The sequence below is a fragment of the Arvicanthis niloticus genome, chromosome 14 (assembly GCF_011762505.2).
Source record: "Arvicanthis niloticus isolate mArvNil1 chromosome 14, mArvNil1.pat.X, whole genome shotgun sequence".
NCBI classification, from domain to species: Eukaryota; Metazoa; Chordata; class Mammalia; order Rodentia; family Muridae; genus Arvicanthis; species Arvicanthis niloticus.
The window spans coordinates 20,196,743-20,217,618 of record NC_047671.1 but is presented as its reverse complement, the minus strand read 5'-3'; the positions used below and the strand labels follow the sequence as shown (position 1 = coordinate 20,217,618).

The window sequence follows — 20,876 nt, the reverse complement described above, 5'->3', positions numbered from 1 at the left end:
TAGAGGCCACCACCAGTTCATTCAATGCAGCCCTTACACCCCACAGACCTTGAAATAACCACCCTGGTCTTCCATCTACTACCAGGAAAGCCAAGTCCGGAGCTATTTGGTCCCCTGGGACATATGTTATGTGAGTACTTTGATATAACTTCCATTGTCAGTGCACCAGCTTTGTATCTAAAGCTTATGAATGTTTGGGGGATGAAAGACACCTCATAAAAATGCCTTGTCCACCTTCTTATGGCTAACCAGCTTTTGTGGGTCACAAGACAGAGAAAGGTGGTCCTGGAGGTGCCAAAGAAGTAAAATTGTGGGGTCATCCATCCCATCTTTCAAATATTCCCAAGGCAAATGCTGCTTGGCAGTTCTTGATGGGACTGAGGTGTGGCTGAGTAAAAGAGGGTTTCTGGTGCTTCTTGTGGCTTTCTAAAATGCCTGCTGTGTCCTTCTGCTTCACAAATTGGGCAAAGCTTCCAGTGCCATAAAGGCCTGCAACAACAGTTCCCATCCATCCGTGGGCCCTGATGGTACCACAGGCGTCACTGACTCCACAGTCTGGCCTTTTCGCCCTGTGGTCAGAGGCCATATGTATGATGTGGTTTGGGGCTGTGGATGCCTGCTGCTTCTGCCTTGATCTTGACCACAGCATCAGACATGATTTGATGCGCTGGGCCTGAACATGTTTTCAGTTAGTCTGTACTGCACGCACATGTAAAACAAATCTGGGAGCCTGCAAGTGTGTGACCAATTATTTTACTCCTCTGAAAAGTGTTTATTAAATTCTGAAAAATGAGATGATGCAAAGAGGCAAACAACAGAAGCAACGGCAAACCCCAAACAGTTTTCAAATCTATAAACAATTTTTGACAAACATTCAAGTAACTTTCCAACTGAGCTGCCAGTGCAGTGTGGAAAACAGATCTCTGTGAAGATTCAGCAATTCTTTTTAATGTGTCAGAGTGACCTGTACAGGCCTGTTTTGATGCCCTAAATTGGTAAACAAATGGTGGAGAAGCCTGGGCTTCTGATTCTCACGATAGAGTCATCATATAAGCAAGGATGTGCATCCTGGCCTTTGATCCCTGTAGGTCTCCCAGAACCTGGACTCAAGAGACCTAGGTTCAGGGTCAAGTTCTGCCACTGTTCCTATAAAGAGTATTATTCTAACAACATTAAATCTTATTTATTTATCTGTAAAATAAAGCTTTATGATTGGGACTGGGGCAGCTAAAAGCACTGGCTGCTCTTCCAGAGAACCCCAGTTTGAATCCCAGCCCCCACATGGTTGCTTATCACTATCCGTAACTCCTGTCTCAGAGGATCTGACACCATCTTCAGTCTTCAGCAGGCACCAAAGCCACATGTAATACACAGACATAGGTAGAAGCAAATGATGTGTGCATGTAAAATTAAAATTAATTAAATCAAAGTTTTTATTTTAAAATTTTAATATTATATTTAGATCATATTCTCTCCCTCCCCAACTCCCTCCACAGTTTTTTGTCTCTCTCCACCCATCCAACCACATAGTCTTTCTTTTAAAACCAAGCTAAATCTTAGAAATTACCCTCCCCCAGAATAAAAAAAAAAAACAAAAGCACAATATAAAAGCCAACTTTGGAGTCCATTTTGTGCAGTATTCCTGAGCATGGGGCTTGCCTAGAGTATGATTGATATACCCAGTGCTCCACTGAGGGTGGGGCGCAGGGGCTGATTTTCTCTCTCACAGCAGCTATTAATTCCAAGTAGTTTTTAGGTTAGGGGTGGACTTTGTCTTCACTTCTTCTCTATGCTTGGATTTTTGTCTCATTGAACTTGTGCAAATCCTGTAGATGCTCTCAGCGTCTCTGTGAAGTCATATGCACATGTGCTCTGCGGTACTTGGAATATCATGTCTCCTTGAAGTTATTCACAACTGCTTCTCCTCCTCCTCCTCCTCCTCCTCCTCCTCCTCCTCCTCCTCCTCCTCCTCCTCCTCCTCTTCCTCCTCCACCACCACCTCTTTCTTCTACAATCTTTCTACTTCCTCTTCCCTGAGCCTTGAGTGGAAGGATGTTACCCAGATGTCCCATTTAGGACGGAGTGCTCCAGGGTCTCTTGTCCAGTGGTTGGTCTGCATTAATTACCATCTCCTGTACTCTTTGGATGAGGGTTCAGTGATGTTGTGATCTATGGGTACATCAATAGATTTGTAGCAGTCATTTTGTTGCTATGTTCATTAAGCAGAACAGCTACAGTAGGTTTTCTCCTAAGTCCCATGACCTATCTAATCACAAGTTCTGAGCTTCATCAACAGGATCCCATCTTAGGGAGTTTGCCTTAAATCTCATCAAAGGTGGTTGGTGGTTGGTGGTTGGTATTCTACAACATTGTGCCAAAGTTGTACCAACTGGTATACTTGGCAGGCAGATTGCTTTTATAGCTTACGGGCTTCATAGCTGGTTGATATTAATGATTACTTTTCTCCTCCAGATGCTTCTATTATATTATTATATTATTGTAGTTCTATCTCCCCATGTTCAATGACATACATATATGGTGTCCATAGGGTTTTATCATGTTGAAGAATGTAGCAAATAGCATCATCAATAGCCTATAATGTTGGGACAGGGTATTTTGAGACACACTTTGGCCAACCACTAAAAATGACATAACCCATTTCTGGAACTGAGTGTTTTGTTTGGAAGCATATGATATCCAGTTGGGGCATTGTCTCCTCATGATAAGGGAACTCCATTTAAATTATTTTTATGTATATACGTACTTCAGGAACTTCTACAATCGTAGGTTTTTATATGGCTTTTCACAAGGATGTTAGTTATCGCTCCCCATATCTCAACCTCAACCATCCCCCACCATTTAATCCTCTTATTCTCGCTTCTCTTTATCCCTTTATAACACTATATTCTATTTCTGCTTTGTTGGAGTCTGGGTTACCTCATTCAGAATGATTGTTCCTAGCTCCATCTATTTGCCTGAAAATTTCATATTTACTTTTATTAACAGCCAAATAATATTTTTATTATGTAAGTGTACCATAGTTTCCTTATTCATCCATCTGGAGAATGCACATACTATAAAAATGAATTTGTAAATTACAAAGTTTCAAACGTTTTAAAAATTTATTGTCTATACCATTTTTGTCCAGACCACTAGTGATGAGTTGAGAGGTTTTAGAAGCATGTCAGATAGTCATAAGTAACATTTAAAATAAACACAGCAGAATCACACAGAGGAGGAAGCATCACGGAGTGTTACCAGCATTAAAACTGTCATAAAACTTGTTTGCACATTAATGTTCATCCACACAGATATTATTTTATCCCACTACAATATACTTACTATAATTTTCCAGTGATATAATACTACAAGCAGCACCCAGAAGCAATCACAAGGAAGTCTTAGTTTTTCACAATTTCTGAAAAGGTTAAATTCCCACACTAATGCCAAATAATCAAAACCCATTTTGATGGACATTGTTATAACTCAGTCAGTAAAGTTTCTTGGCATATAAACTATAAACGTGGTAATCTAACTTTGATCCCCGGAATTTACAGTTGAAGAAGAGGACTTTGGCCCAAAAGTTGTCCTGTAATCTCTACACTTGAACCTTGGCACATATGTACCTACACTCTTACACACAAGTGCTCATTTACATACTTGTGCACACACAAACACACACATGATAAAAAAAGACAAACATATCCAGTTTGTCTTGAGAACTTTGGAGGCTTTGAAGACATCTCCTGAAAGTTTCTACATAGTTCTGATATCCTGAGATTCCAGGAGATAGACGAAGCATGCTCACTGAGTCCAAAATGATGATAGGGATGTGAGTGGGTCTGGAATGCTTACTACGCTTCCAGGCAAGTGCAAATTGCTTTCCAGGTATCATCTCGCCACACACACCCGTCACCCTATGCATTAGATAATCGTGATTCTGTTATACAAGGACTGGGAAATTAAACGATCTTAGAGAGGTTTGGAGCACACTGTTGGCAGGAGAGCCTTGGTTTGAAACTTACAGGCTGACTCCCAAGTCTTTCATTTTTTTCTATGATTTGCTGCCAGACACGAAAGATTTTGAGCATCACTTACCAGGTGGGCACGTAGTGCAGGTTAGCAGAGGTCTTTTGTCTAGTCTGATAGTGTGACACATCACCCGGTCTCTGGACTTTTAGTAGGAGCACTGTGCTCATCAAAATCCTCTCTAGGATTGGGAGATGGCTCAGAGGGTAAAAGGACTGGTATCAGCTTGAGAACCTCCCTCTGAATTCCCAGAACCCATGTGAACACACATAATGGCAGGCACCTCGAATCCAGTGCTCTTGAGAGAGGAGAGTCTCCAGAAGCTCTTAGGCCAGCAAACAGGCAGCATTGGAGATACATTGACCCTGTCTCAGACAAGAGGGAGAACAGGAACTGATAGTCAATGTTGTTTTATAACTCCTATACATGTGTGCCATGTGTATGCGTGCATGCATGCACACACAGAAACACACACACAAGATAAAAATAGTCTATCCCTTTTACTCATCTATATATGAATTTCTGTTTTGGTTCCCAGCATCTTTATGAGTGTAGAAGAAAATACAACTTGCAGACTTGTATTTTCATATACAAGTTTCATATAAAATTAAACTTAGGCCTTAAAAATTTCTGAATGGTTTCAACCCTTTCAATGGAAAGAGGAATTATAACCATGTACCCTGCAGCAAGAAGGAAATGTAGCTCCCTTTGAAGGCTACAAAGGAAGGAGGACGGACTCAAGAAGGTACCCAGAAACTTTGCTGGAATCTTCTTTATTTACTACTCAGTGGAACTGAGTAGTAAAAAAAAAAAAAAAAAAAAAGTAGTACCCCCCCCAAAAAAAAATGTCCACTGATGGGAAGCCAACATGTCCGGGATGCAGAAAGAAGCTTCTGTGTGTAATCCAAATATCTCCTTTCTTAAGGTTTTTTTTTAGTTCAATTGACCTGTATGAAATTTTATCTTTCAATAGTCATCCATTTTGTCTGATGGCTTTGTGTGTGCAGAAATCCCTGATAGAAAGAAAGAGAGGGAGGGAGGGAGGGAGGGAGGGAGAGAGAGAGAGAGAGAGAGAGAGAGAGAGAGAGAGAGAGAGAGAGAGAGAGAGAGAGAGAGAGAGAAAAGAAATGAAAAGAAATCTTTTTATGGGTCACATAGGAACAACGAATAGACCAAGTAGCCATTAGATTATCCTGGAATCTAACAGAGTTTTAGACACGTACACAGTAAGTGCAACGGACAGGTCAGACAAAAGAGTCAGTGTGATTCATAAAGGCACTTTAAAGGGACTCTTTTAAGGCAAAGGTTCAGAGGTCTCATCTGGAAAGGCAGGTTAGATCAAGGGCTAAGTGCAACAGGAAATTAAACGGACAACTGTCAGCGAGCAAAGCCTTGAAGATTCCTCTTTGTCACGTCTAAGATGACCACAGTCTTTCCACAGAGCCTGTTCCCGTTTTCAAGATATTATTCTGTTAGCAACCGTGGTGCGCCTTTGCGGGGAGACATTCTGAAAAGGAAACTAAAAGCGAGAGGTCAGTGACCTGCCCAAGGTCACTCAGCTGTGAAATGCCATTCGTTCCAACTCTGAGCTATTTGAACAACTGCACTGTAAAGTAAGTCCAAGCAGGGGGATGACGCTCAGCCTCCCATTACAGGCATTACAGGCATCCCCCTCCCCTTTTGACATGTGCAGGGAAGTAAGAGAAGATTCACAGGAGAAAACTGGATACTATCTTCAGTCCTCACGGCTGCAAACAAAACTGGGCCCCTGTGTATCTATGTTACAGGCAAAGGCATAGCGCAAACAAGCACACCTCGCATAGAGGGTCGCTGGGAAGAGCGACAGCTGTCCTAGGTTCATAATTTATTCCGGAATTACTGGTGATTAAACAACTGAGTTGTACTACCATCTCAGATTTCCTCTTGACTTTCAGCTCTACACTCGCCCCCATCTTCTCCCCGCCCACTTTTTAGAGGCCTTTGTTCTTCATTCCTGAGCCATCTGGTTGCAAAGTAAGGGAAGGAGCACAGTGCACAGTGCGGCAGGCTCATGAAAAAGCAGTACCAAAAAAAAAAAAAAATTGTAGGAGTAAAAACAAAAGACATGAAGATCCTGAATTTTTAATGTCTCTTTTCAGATTGAAATATCACTGCTCCTAGTTCGCATGTGAAATTGGAGAATGTACAGATCATCCAATAAAGGACAGAGGCAAAAAGAAGACAGTCCACTCCTGGGCTCTGTGGTGGGTCAAGCCTTGGCTAAAGCAGATCTGGCTAGGCTCTGAAACCTCTCTGGACCCCACCACGTTCCCGAGGATGATGGGAGAATCGGCCTTCCCACACCTGCTTCCAATGGCTCCCTTGACTGCGCGCGCATCCCCCTTGCATCCCCTTGCATCACGGAAGTTTGTCTTCCAGAAGCCAAAGCTCTGAGTAACATCTCCATACACGGAGCAGGGACGTTTATGTCCATGCTTTCTTCTGTGTGAACGCATGCAACCACTACCTCAAATATCGTAAATTCTCTCTTTCCCCGTTTCTGTCTGCCTGTTTATCTACAATCTGTCTATTTAAATTCTTTTTAAACAAGAAGGGAATATCTTTATGCCTGTTTGTAGGAATATTCTACACCCATCTGTTATTTACATCATTCGTTTTCCTGAGGTGTCTCCAACAAATCCTGGCTGGATGCACTGTATGTGTTATTAATAAAACAGCTGTAAAAATATTAACTGTACGGCCTAATTGTCAGCCCTGATTAGGAGCCAAGTTTATCCCCCAGATGGACGCGGAGACTCAGACTTGGGCTCCCTTCCAGATCTGACCCTTGCAGCTCACTTTACGTTTTGTTCTTTGACCATTTAAGCTGCTTTGGCTTGCTTTTTTTTTTTTTTTTTTTTTTTTTTTTCTCTCCTAGGAATCTGTGCACATCCGGACTCCCAGCCTCTGGGATCCTGCAGGTGGCGCTGCTCCAGCTTCCTGCATGTTCCTGGCCAGGTCTCTGCCTCCCAGGACTTTGTGAAATTCCACAGGCATGTGCTGGAGAATCACCCTCTGGTAACTTACAAGAGGAGTACAAATATTGCCAGCATTGTCTTGCCCTGAACATTGCTGGGATATAGGGTTTAAATAGTCTGCCCTGACTGAAAATAATCAGGCTAGGATCCTGAAAACCCAGAGTGATATGCAGACACCCCGCGGTATCTGCAATCAGATAAGTCTTTCAACCAAACCTCCTGGACCAGAACATAAAGAGGTTATAATACATTTTACTTTTAATAAAGTGGTTAAAATAAACGAGGGAGGGCAGATACTAGCAAATAACAAGCTTCTGCTACCGTCAGCTCTTCAGGATGGTTGGCTTAGCCCTCAGTGACTAAGATATTACTTACTTAAGTATCACCAAGTGATGGTAAGATGTTTACTGCAGGGAAAGACGGGGAGAAAGAATGGTGTATGGGGGGACAGTTCAAACTTGGTTCCTTGGATCTTCAGAAAGTCTTGGCATCATCTGGGTCTTCTAGTTCTCAGCTGAGGGCAAGTAACAGAAGATCCATTGGTTAGGCTGAGAAGGATGGTTGGCTCCATTGAGTATAAACTGCTTAAATATCATCCCGCATTTTATAAGGCAAGAGACAGTGATGTTCTGAAAGGCATTGACCTAACAACACTTCATGCTGCTGTAATTAACTGTTAAAACATTGGACAGAGTTAACATTTATAGTATTTTGCAATTGGAGACTTCCTTTAGGGGGGCAGGGGTCTCTTGGGAAATTTGTGAAAATGGACTTTAATTTTCCTTAGCTTTCTGGAAAGATTCTGTCTCACTGCTGTAAAACGAGTAGAAAAAGAAACCTGGGAGATAAGGTTTATTTGGCTTACACTTCTGAGTCACAGTCCATCACTGGGAGGAGTTAGGCCAAGACTCAGAGCACCAGCCCAGAGGCAAGCTCTAAAGCAGAGGCCATGGAGGAATGCTGCTTACTGGCTTGCTCAGTTTACTTTCTTATGTATCCGAGTGCCACCTGCCTAGATATAGCAGTCTCCTCTGTGGACTAGGCTCTCTGACATCCATTGTTCATCAAGAAAATGCTCCACAGACATATCCACAGGCCAATCTGATGGAGGCAGCTCCTCCATTGAGGTTCACTCTTCCCTGGTGACTCTAGTTTGTGTAAAGTTGACAGTAGCTAACACAGATTCTGGCATGCTTTACTGTCACAGAAGAACACTTCTTGGATTCCCTCTTGCTTCAGGGGCTTGAAGGCAACTCCTGCAAAGGTTTCCATTGCCAGCTCAGAATGGGATCACCGGTGGGTGGGATGCTATGGTTTGTTCAACTTTTGTATCTTTAAAACACCAACTGTGAGGTGAAACTACCTTATTGTCTCTAAAATGGTGATGACATTTCAAGGACAGGAAAACAGAAATTTTCCTTTCCTCATTTCTGTCCTTCAGTGAAACATGCACAGGACAGTGATGGGATCATGGCACATGCTACTGTACAGTGACCCTTCCCAGGAACTCTAACACTCTACTGTCTTTGCTTTAAAAATACGTAATTTTTCTCCTGGTGCCAAATTGTCTGTATTATAAACCATTTCTGCCAAACAACTGACCTAAATTAGAATGACTTCGTGAAGACCAACTGTGTTTAGCTTTGAAAGAATTAGTAATTACAAGGTGTTCTCATGGAAGCTGTTGTCCCCTCCTTTATTTACAGTAATGTGGGTTTAAAAATGTTGGTATTCTACAGGCCATAGCTAATAAATGCATAAAAAATTAGAAGTATTTACAATGAATCAAGAGAAAACGAGCACTTCTAATTTTTATGTGTGGAAAGTCTGCCCTGATATCCTCTAACACAGTAATTGTACCAGTGAAGAGTGCTAAACTAATGGCCTGGTTAATCAAATTCTTTGAATGGCGTATCAAGGAAGACTAAACTCCATCCTTCATTTCATCTTTTATAATTCATTTTCAAGTTATAGAAATGTTTAATTTGTTATAAATAGCATTTGTTAATTCCTTCTATGGGTAGTTAGCACTGTGGTAAGCATGAAGACAGATCTAAAATAAACATGGTACATGGTTCCTACCATTATATAACATCTAATCTGTGTTTGTTGAGCCAACATCTATCCCTTGAAGGGGGCTTTGTATAAGGTGCTGTAAAATGGTAGTCACTGAATCTAGCCAGAGAATGTTAATAAACAAGACAAGTCTGACATGTGAAAGACAGCACAGAGATTTAAAGAGGAAAAGAGATAAAAAGAAAAGATAAACTGTTTAAGATGGCTGCTTCCAGAATACATAGTGTCAAGCTTCTTGTACCCATAGCTTAAAGTTAAATGATGTTCCTGGAACAGATGGAGACAGGCTGCTGAGCTCCAAGTCAGATGATACGACAAGTTTTTCTTATCTTCAAGGTTTATGATGTGAAAAAGATCCACTTGAGTGTCGGTTGTGCCTGACTAATGCACTGGGTGCATGAAGAGACCACACGTCATCATTTCTGTGCATTATAGCTCAGCATCTCAAGATGAGACACAAACCATTATGAAGACTTCAGAGACAGCATTAGATTACCAAAGAGAAGGCTACTGATAGGCTAAGTCTAACTCATGTTCTTCTACAAATCCCAAGTGAAAGAATTTTAAAATCACCCATTCAGGAAATATTTATCATTTTAAACAGTATCAGCATTCTAATGCTTTTTTTGGCCTGGCATAGCTTCAAGTACAATCCTAGGAAGCTGTGTATCTTGATGGCCCCCTTTCCTGTACATGGTAACTCTGCTATCTTAGGAAAGTGAATGAGAGGGAGAGGGGGAGGAGGGAGGAGAAGAGGGAGGGAGAGAAAGAGAACTAAATTATACTGCATATAATCATTTCCTGGAATGTGGAAATTGGTCATTGGCTGATGATCCCTTCCTGGCCACTGAAGAAGGCTTACCCACTTGCCAAGAACCTGGCAAGGAGTCAGAGAAAAGATCTAATGGAAGAACTGAGGGGACAGTTGAGAAGATAGGTCTGTTAGTACCTTGGAGGCACGAAGAGATGAGTTCTACCTCTCTGCAAAAAGGGCAGGTGTGGTGGTACATGCTTATAACCTCAGTTCCACACAGGCAGAAACAGGAGGATTCCTGGGATTTGCTGGCAACTTCTTTCCTACTTGGCAAGTCCTAGGCTACGGAGAGAAGCTGTGTTAAAAAAAAATAAAAGAGATGGATGGCACCTGAAGAATGACGGCCAATATTTTCCTCTGACCTTTACTTGTACACAGGTACATCATACATGTGCATAGATATCAATATACAGAGGATGAGAGAGAGAGAGAGAGAGAGAGAGAGAGAGAGAGAGAGAGAGAGAGAGAGAGAGAGAGAGGGAGAGAGAGAGACAGAGAGACAGAGACATACAGAGACACACAGAGAGAAACAGAAAGACAGACACAGAGAAGACTGGTAAAGAGAGACAGAGAGACTGATTGATTCCGGGAGGGAGCAATTGAGATGATTTTACAGCTAATAGAACACCAAGCTTGACAATTTGAGTCCATGGTAAAACAAAAGAACAGACTACTTAAACTTGTCCTTTGACCTGAACACCCACTGTAGCATGCCTCCTCCCAACAAATAAATAAATGTGTGTAATAGTTTTCCTTAAATGTAATAGTTTTCTTTAAATCTAGGGGGAAAGGATGACTATTAAAAAATGAATATATATATATATATATATATATATATATATATATATATATATATATATATATGCAGTTATACTGAGCTGAAAATCGTGTCTTCTTTTGTACTGTTGCAAAGCCACCTATTCTGTTACTGAAAACAGCTGTCAACAGCTGTCCAGAGGTTGCTGGGATACTGGAGAGGATTGGGCAGCATTTAGTATGGATCATAGCAGTGAAGAAAGGCCATGTTGTTTATGGGTCTGAGATTAGCTGATTGAGAGGCGGGGCATACAGAAGTGACCTTTGATCCTGAGCTTCATTTGGGAGTCTCAGAAGTTTCAGAGTTTGGAAGATTTGCTCCTGAAGATAGGAAGGAATTCCTATGTTCTACCCATATTTTATTTGGACAGTCAATGAACAGAGGTATCAGTCTTCTAAAATCTAAGTTACTTACACTTATTTATACAGAATCATCCCGATAACCTGAACAATAACCATCATAGCACCCATTCATACATCCTTACATCCACCCATTTAGTACATACCAAGAACCTATTAAAAATAGAGCACTACAAGAGCCGTAGTTTCTTCTTTTCATATTTTAATTTAAATTAATGCACACATCAAATATATTAAGGATGAAACAAAAGTCAAGAGTCCTCAACTGAGCAGAATATAACACTGTAGCTGGAGTGCAGAAGAAAGAGCTTTAAATGATGGTTAGAAAGGTAGTGAATCTGTCAGGAAACTTGAGCCTTGATTTGGATACAAGCAAGAACCAGATGAGAATAATATTGGTGACAGCTCTTCATATGTGATACCAGCTTATAATTCATTGTGCAAACTTTTGGTTAACATCTGATTTGTAATCATAGATACTCTTTGAAGTCAGTATTGTTATTCTTTTCTCTGACATGCAGAAGCTGAGGCTCCAATTGATATGTTCAAAAACATAAAAATAAGTCATGTGAGTAATGCAGTAATCAGACTAATCAGTAATTTTCTGTAATCAGTAATGTTAAGAACATTCTTTGACTTCCAACTCATTTAAAAGTTTGTTATAAATATTGTATTGAAGTAACTGTGCATAGGATGAATTAAACTACAGAAGAAGACAAGTCAAGAAACACCCTACAGGAATATATATTATTCATCTGATAGCTAGTTCCCTCTATTTTGTGACTAATTCTCAAAAATGTTATGGGTGTGCCATGCTTGTCAAATACATCATAGAACTAGAAGTGGCTTTCAGAGAGTTTTGTGGAGGTCCCACTTCTTGTTACAGTTCTGATGTACCCCACCACCACCACCAAAAAAAGGAACTACAGTCTGCGTCAAAGATTCAAATCTCTTCCACAGACGTTTCTCCACTTCATAAAAGGACAATGGTGACTTAAGCTTCCAGTGAAGAGATATATCATAGAGATATGCCCAATCAAAAACCAAATCAAATGCCTCTACCATTACATCCATCAGAATGAGTTATGATAGAATGTCTATCACATTCCCACTCTCTCTCCCTAGGCCTTTAAGACACAGTAATTTGGATAAGAAGATTCAATGCTGAGTTTAGAAACAAAACCAACTGGATCCAACAGAAGGCCAGAAACACCCAGACAGCAGCCCAGAGAGCATCAGGATTTCCTGCCCTGGGCTACATGATAGGAGTTGTCCAACAGAGGCCATGATCTGGAAGACATTGAATCCCACTAGACACATTGACCTTAAAGGTAACAATAAACTTCCCAGTGTGTGTATCTATGATCGGCTTTACTGAATTCTAAGAAAGATTCCTGTGTGGCTTCCTGAATCAGTAGCCTAAGGGACTCTACCATACCAGCTTGGTACCAATTACAGGTGACCAAAGGGGCTGTGGTGACAATGGTAACTATGGAGATGAGGTTTTTCTCACTTTTCCTCATAGCCTCATACAAGGTAACAATATTAACTCAACTTTTTTTTTTAACTTGTAAACTCTGAGCGTGTGCACATATGGAGGTCAGAAGACAGTGCGTAGGATCCAGTTCTAGCCTTTTTCGGCCATGTGGGTCCCAGAAATCTGAGTCATGTTGCATGTCAGGCATCTTTACTTGCCGAGTCATCTCCAGGCCCCAAACCAACTTTTAAAAAGAACAGAGTAGAGTTCCCACTCCCCAGGCATGTGCAGCCCCTGGTGGACTTAATCCCCAGTGACTGGAGGCAGCCTTGCTGATTTTCCCTCAGTGTTGTGAAGTGAAAACTTCATGCGCAGCTGATTCTTGTTAGCTATGGAGGCCACACTCCTTGGATTTGCCTCCTCAGTGGGAATGATTTCTAACCTCCAAACAAAGGCTGAGACCACATTTCCCGTCACTCAGGAAGACGTGCAGAATGGAGACTGAACGTCTTAATAGGCTGAGAGTAAATGGGACGATGACCTAGCTTAGTGTTCATCTTCCATGCTGTAAACGAGTGTCATGGTCTTTCTGGTGGTGCATTTTGATTTTTTTTTTTATTGTTTAGAGTGGCCCCTGAGGGGACGGGGGGGGGGGGGGCGGGGGGGGGGGGAAGCTGACCAGTTGAAACCTTGCCTAGCATTCACAAAATCCTGGATTCAGTATCAGGCACCTACAGCACTAAGGAAATGGCCCTTCAGTGTAGTGCTGAGCTGCTTCCAGTGTCTCGAAGTGCAAGAATGTTGTATGATAGTTTGTGAAGAAAATCTATCCGATGGGAAAGCATCCTTGAGGCACAACGGAGCACAATGATGCTGTCGGTGAGTCCAGAGTTAATCGGGAATGCACATTAAATAGGTACTTTCATTCATAAAACGAGGTTATATATTGACAAGTTGGCCAAAATGTCATGAAGGGAGGTTCCCAGGAGCATAACCTTGTTTTCCTCACTACCAATGACTCACTACTCTTTCACCAAGTGATAGCACTGGCTTTGAAGAACACGGTAATCAAACTTCCTGTGCTAATTCAGTCTGACTCAACTAGTTGGGTGCAAAGAAGCACACTGGGCATCAAACACAAAACAAAACAAACAAACAAAACCAAAACTAAAACCAGGTATAAATTCCACAGCTCTAACACACTACAATGTGAGAGCCATCTACTGTGGCTACAGGGAAAATTCAATATCTGTTCTCACATGACAGAGGATTTATAGCTGGAAGCAAAGGTAACATTTACATGACAGTCTCATGGATGGATGACTGTCTACTGTCTGCATCCGGAAGCCTGGAGGACAGCTTTAAGGACACTCACTGATGGTGGGGCTTTTGTGTATTTGGACTCGCGGCTTTGGTTTTCAAGGGCTGGATTCATGTGCATCTGAACCCGAATGAGACTTGGCTTGGTACATGGCGGTCTTCGAGCTTATGAAAATGGGTTTTAAAGAGATTGGCTTGACCCTTTCAGAACCTGTTAACTAACAAAAGTACAAACCCCATAGCTACATGTTTGTGGACTCTGAACCCGTATGAATGGAAACCTCTGTTTGCCAAATGAGTGTGGCTAACAATAGCAGTGGTGAGGAAGGAGATCCTCCAACCAAAGCCAAAGCTAAACAAAAGAAGCATCTCCTTCACTTGCCCCCAGGCTGTCCTTAAATCCCAGCGCATGTTAATCCAAATCTAATGCTTTATCTCGGTTATGAAATTATATTGTCAAATGAGTGATTACAGCTCTCAAGTAAGCTTTGTGGGGGCGTTGAACTAAGCTGTAGCGGATTTTGAAGACTTGATAGCAAAAGAATAAATGATGGTGGTGAAACCTTCTAGAAGGTAACTATCAGAGTGGTAGTTGTGCTGCTCGGGGCTGTAACCCTGGAACCCCGGCCAGCGCTTGCCTCGGGTGCACAGCTCACATGGTGATTAGGTTCCCCTCACAGTTTACCTCTGGTCATGGTATCTCTCGTTACTGTGTTTTGTTCCTTCACCTGTGGTCTTTCTGTCTGAGTCCAGTGTGTCCCAGGTTTCCGCTGTATCTCCAGGACAGCCAATGATTTCAGTCAGGGGAAACTAGAGGAAAAGAGGGGCCAGTCCATTGCTGTGCATCAGGGAACCAAGTCCCAGTCCAATCCTGTTCCGAACAGGATTGATTGGGAATATTTGCAGAGGAGATTCTGCACTGCTAAGCAAGACCACTCTGCCATGCAGAGTTTTACCCTCTTTCTGGCCAACTGGATAAGATGGATAAAACGGATAAGATGGATACGATCTTGCATAAAATGCTCCAGAGATTTAACAATGATAATTGATAGTAGGCTGCCAGAACAGGAAGCAGAAAGACCACCTCTCAGCCACAAACAGGAAGCAGAAAGAGCAAGCCGGAAGTGCAAACCCTTAGTACTTACACCCAGAGACACTTTCTCCAGCATGGCTCCGTGCCCTAAAAGTTCCATAAACACTCTAAACAGAGCCACCGACTGGGAGCCAAGTGTTCAAACACATAAATTTATTCTTGTTCGTATCATAACACTTTCTTTCTCGTTTTTTTTTTTTTTTTTTTTTTTTTTTTTTTTTTTTTTTTTGATGTGCTAAACATGCCATCAAGTAGAAGATTAATGCAGCGAACGGCATGTTCTACCCAATCAATACACTCAGGAGATAATAGCGTGATTGTTACCAACTGTCTAGTGATTACATAAATCTGCCCCAAAATTTGTTCCTGTTGTTCTTTGACAAGAATACCTTTAAGTCACAAAATAATTTGTGGTTTTTAACATGCGTTGAAATGGTATGTCTTGCATTTCTAGGTGACCAACTCAAAATCCAGATAGTTTCATTACATTATTTTTTGGCCTTGGATATTAATGGTTGTATTTTAAGAACATGTCCTTCTACATGTACATGAAATATCTATATACATTTAGAAATATACATTTCTAAAATATAATGGACAGAACACGGTATTATTGGAGATGTCATGCTTATATCCAAATCTGCCCTACATGGAGTTAGTCTCTTTACAAGGAACTACTTTTGAAATTCTTAATATTTTTTCTCCCATTCCTTTTATTGCTTATAAGTACTCAACTATGAATGTATTCATTTATTCTTTTATAAATGATTGTATAACAGAAATATTTTACTTATCCTTGCTTTCTTGCCTTGAGGTTACCATGAAGCAGTTCCTAAGGACTTCTTTGCCCTCTTCCGAGCGATATACTATTTAACTGTGTGATGTTAAGAATCATCCATTTGACTTGGTCCCTATTTGTGGATAGTTTGTTCTTGTCTTTCACCATTAAGATGGGCTGTAATAAAAGCAAGACATACTAGATGCTCTTTTTAAAAGAAAAAAAAAAACATTTTTTTCTTCCAATAGAGATTTAACAGTGAGAAAGTGCAAGTTTGCTACAGATTGTCAAATTCTCATTTACACATTGTTCTTTCCACAGCAGAATATTAGATGCTGGTTCACTCAGAGCATCGCCAACTGTGTGTAGTCTTCAGCTCCTGGATCTTTGCCAATATAATATGTGAGAAACGGTGTCTCAGGATCTCATACTTTTCTTTCCTCTTATTAGGAAGGGCTAAGCATACACAAGAAAGGGCCTCTGCTTCTCTTTTTAGAAAAAGCAGTCTGTTCATACCCTGGCCTATTTATCTACTACACTGCACCATCTCTTTTTCTATTTTTAGAAACTCTTTATATATTAGCTATTAGATATACTGGTCCTTTGTGACAAATGTTGCAACTGTTCCACGTATGTCTTCTTGACATTGCTTAGAATGCTTCTCCTTTGAAAAGAGACTTTTTATGCTGTCCTTAACTTTTCCTGGATGCTTCTTCTTTCCTGGGACTAGAGGAAAATATCCATGTCTTCCCTTCAAACATGCATGGCTTCATTTATTTCACATTTAGATCCAGTCTTTTGGAATTTGTTCTTGACTTCCAATGTGAGTAACAGACCCAGTTTTTTCTTTTACCCCCATATGGCTACCTACTTATCTCAATACCACTTATTTAAAAGACCAACTTTTCATCACTAATTTGACATGTCACCTTTACTGTGTATTTCCATATGCAATGGCTCTATTTTCAGAGATATGGTTCATTGATATATTGTTAGTATTCCTGTACCATTGTGGAGTGAGCAACTGTCCCTTTAAAATGCATGGATGAGAGACAAGAAGATGGCTTAATAGTTAAGAGAACTGGCTGCCTTTCCAGAGGACCTGGGTTCAGTTCCCAACACTTTCATAACAAACGATGACCACATGTACCTCGTTGCCCTGTTTAGGCTTCTGTCAACACAGGTCACAAAACGGCCTTCTGAATAAATGAGATAATGTATTCCAAGCCTTCATACCTTCACTGTGCCCTTGACAGCGTAGGCCTTTGAAGAATGATGGTGGTGGGGATATCAGCTCATGGCTGAATGTCCAGTCATGCAGAGCCCTGATGTTCATCTTTTTCAAGGACTTTTTCAGTATTCAGGCTTGTTATATTCTACTGGATGATGGTTTCGATGGCATGAGGTTTATAAATCAGTGATAAGAGCTGATTACTGTTCATCAAAAAAAATAACTTTACATCTCTTTGTTTTCTATTTCACACTTTGTTAGTTTTGTTAGTATTTTTTATGTTTGCATGATTTTCATTCATTTTTGTGCTTAAGTTGTTTACTGTTATTCTCTTAAATAAATCTTCTATGTATTTTATAATGGTGCTTAGTTTGTATATGTGGGATTTGTGGTTAATTTTTTTTTTTGCTTTTGGATTTTAGTATAAAAATATTACATTTATTTTACTTAAGGGGTAGTACATGTGTGTAGAAGTCAGAGAACAATTTGCAAGAGTTGGTTTTCTCCTCTAGCATGTGTGCGCATGCACATGTGCGTGTACATGTTTTCAGATATTAGGTGTTTTTATTCTTTTTTTCCATGAATAGCATATCTTGCTCTATTTGCATTTTACTATTTTTAATTTTATAGTCACTTGTATAGCATCATCAAAAGATCTCTGATGTGCAGTTTTAATAATTGAATGTATTTATCCTATGTATATGACTGTGTGATTTAACCATGTTATTGACATTTGAGTTTCTTTCTTATTGCTTTTGTGGATAATATTACAATTGTCATCTGATTAATTTTTCAGCTGGCATTTTTTTGTGTATATTTCTGATTGAGTGTTTAGCATACACTTCTAGGAACAGAAGCATGGGATCAAACAACATGCCATGTTTATTGAGCAATCTCATATTAGCATGGGAATTGTATCGGAGCAGATGAACATGTGAGAAAAGGACCAGAGCCTTCTCACTTATGTGGACATTGTGGCTATAGTCCATGTGCTGGGCATTATTGCTTTCCTGACTAGATATTGCTATCTCTGTGTGGGAGGGATTAAGGAGCCTGACAGTATGGCATTCTAAGGAGTGAATATAAAGTCATTTGGCCTTTCTGGGGCCTCTATACACTTTTTCTTTTTCCTTGGAGACTACTTCCCTGATTGGGTAGACCTGTAGGACATCTCAATGAGGCACAGACTCTGATGACATCCCTTTGACTTCCTTGTACATTCTGGGGAATACTTACATATTAGTGGAAGTATGGGATGCTGCTTTAACACCCTAGCTTGAGATTCTCTTCTTGTTCTCTTTCCTGACTGCATAAGCACAGGGGCAAATCAGAAAACTGGTATACTCTAGAAGGAGTGGTGCACAGGTGGGGAAGTGGTATCCACTCTTTCTCTCTCTAGTGCCTTCGATCACAGAGAGTGGTTCTATTGGCAGCCTCTCCATTGCTGTGGTTGCAGAGAATTTGAGGAGACATAAAAACTCTCCCTGAACTGCACCAGAAAAGGGGTGGAAGTTTCCAGTGCTCTGCATTGAAAAGTAGGGGAGCCTCCGGTGCTCTGATGTACATTATCCTATTCTCTGACCACTCCCAGTTAAGATTCGGATCCCATCCTGTCCCCTCCCGATCCCAAAGTTTATATAACAGTGATGTGAGCCTGTTATTTTCACCTCTAGTCCTTGTATTGACTGCACAGCAGCATTGGAAACCCTCTTCTACATCCCGGTACATTTGCTTCCACATATATTGCTTTGCTTTGTAGAGAGATTAGACACTTCACGGTTATATACAATTGTATTTCCTCTTGTGCGGTTTGCTTGTTTATGATGTGTGCTTTATCCTTCCAACTTCTTTCTCTTTACCTAGTGGGGCTTTGTGCTTTAGAAACTGGCGGCCTGACTTCCTTCGGCTGTATGACTTTACATCTCCACTGGTTCTGAATTTAACACAACTGCTTTCCGATTGTAGTTCCTGCCTTTAGGGTGTCGGTATTAATATTCAAGATACAATGAGCTAAGAAACAGGATATACAGATCTGCCACTTGATAGTCAGCATCTGGCTTATAAATTTATGCTAAATATGCACAAACAGTGATACACATATTTACATGTATGCATGAATACCTATTATATAAAGATATAACATGATGTTCAAAATCAGCTTTTGCCTCCCATTTACTGTCTCTGTAGCCCCTGAGCCATTCATTCAACCTAATAACAGCAATCCTAATCAGAGAATCGATTTATAACCCTACCAGGTGGTAAAAGGCTTCTCCAAGTGACCCCGTGGGGATCCCTTCTGGCTATCTTCTGGAAAATAGGAGATTAAAACCATGTGTGTTCCCACAATCCTGCATTCTGGAGATGCTTTATCTCGTGGTCCCACCCCCATGTAAGTTATGTAAGACCAGGGAGACCAACAAAGAACAATCGATGCCTTTGACTGGGTGGTTGTTGTTTTCGAGGACGGACCTGAAAAGTGGAGACAAGCACAAACGTAGGCAATCAGAACATACTGTCAGGCTCGGAGAAAATCCCCTTCTGACTTTCCTCCAAACATAAGCAGAAGAGAATTCTTGGTGTCTTGTGTGTCTATTAACTCTTTGGAGTAGGCACAAAATGGATTTAATTTAATATGCCAGGAATGTTTGACCATCAGTACTTAACCTGGAGAGAGAGGGAGAGTTGAATGTCAAGGTGAAGGGTGAGGGGTGGAGGAAGAGGGGTAGGTATGCTACTTTTGTTACTATGGGAATCGCTATAGTAACAATTCCACTCCCCCGCCCCATTTATTACATTATTTTCTTATGAACCCAACAGGTAAACCAAGCATCCAAAGAACAATAAAGAGATTTTGTTGTTTGTGCAGCCGTGCCTCACGTTTCAATGAAAAAAACTCTAAGGGGAAAGGACAATATTGGTAGATAATTTAATACAATTGCAGGAATGAGATTCCTCAGGGTTTCCTTTGAGACTGGAAAAATAACAGCTGATCTAAGTCACAGTGCAGCGCCGAACTTGAACATTTACCAGCCTTGATGCTCAGACCTCTGAGGCAAATGGGGAATTTTTCCCACTCCCCACACCTGACCTTCTTCCTTCCTCTCCTCCTTCCTTCTGCCCTTTAGCTAGCAGAATGAGAAAAAAAAAAAAAAAAAAAAAAAAAAAAAAGCAAGCTGGACAGAAACGGTGATCTCGATTTTGCTGTGTTTAAAGACTTTTGATGCAGTCTCCCACCCATCGGGGCCACAGTGAGCCTTCAGTCCACCCTGACCCTGGAAACAACAGGCTGGATTAAAAATGGAAAAGGAGATGAAAGAAGCCATGTGTCCTTGCCTTCATCCCTTATTTTTGGTTCCTTGAGTATCTCTGCTGGGTGGGTGAATATAAAATAATGTTCAGAGACTCTGAAAACTAAAGGAGGACTTAGAGAAACCCATGATTTGGGGTCGACCCTGTTATCTTACCCACTAGGCTAGATTCTTGTAAAGGAGAAAATGAAAACAACAATAACAAACAAACAAAAAAACAAAACAGAGTAGGTAGAAAAGACAACTTTGCAAATCTTTCCGCATTTATGTAAGATAAATAATGGTTTGAAATATTTAAGCAAATAGCTATTCTCCTCCATTCCTTGAGTCAAAATATACTTCTGTTCATTACGGTTCAGCCAGGTCTACAGACAGAGGTGAGTACGTGGAATGAGAAACACAAAGCCATAGGGAGTCAAAGTCTGTCTAAGGAGGGGTTTAGAAAACAGTAGAAACAAGTCCTGTCCCAACTCACACATGTTAATTAGACAAATACCTGCAGTAAATAGAGCTTAGATGTAATTCCCATGAGTAGTCTCAATTCATAGATGGAAAAG

General features: G+C 40.8%; 1 long non-coding RNA gene across 2 annotated transcripts in view; it reads right to left on the bottom strand.

Annotated features, from left to right (window-relative positions):
• Positions 1–20,876, bottom strand: part of LOC143434392 (uncharacterized) — a 151,377-nt gene that overhangs the window by 51,726 nt on the left and 78,775 nt on the right. The window contains exon 1 of one of the 2 annotated variants that reach the window (XR_013103864.1): positions 7,422–7,645. The exons of the other annotated variant lie outside the window; for it this stretch is intronic. This is a non-coding gene — a long non-coding RNA (uncharacterized LOC143434392). Of the gene's footprint in view, positions 1–7,421; positions 7,646–20,876 lie in introns of those variants that run through there. 2 annotated transcript variants of the gene reach the window in all.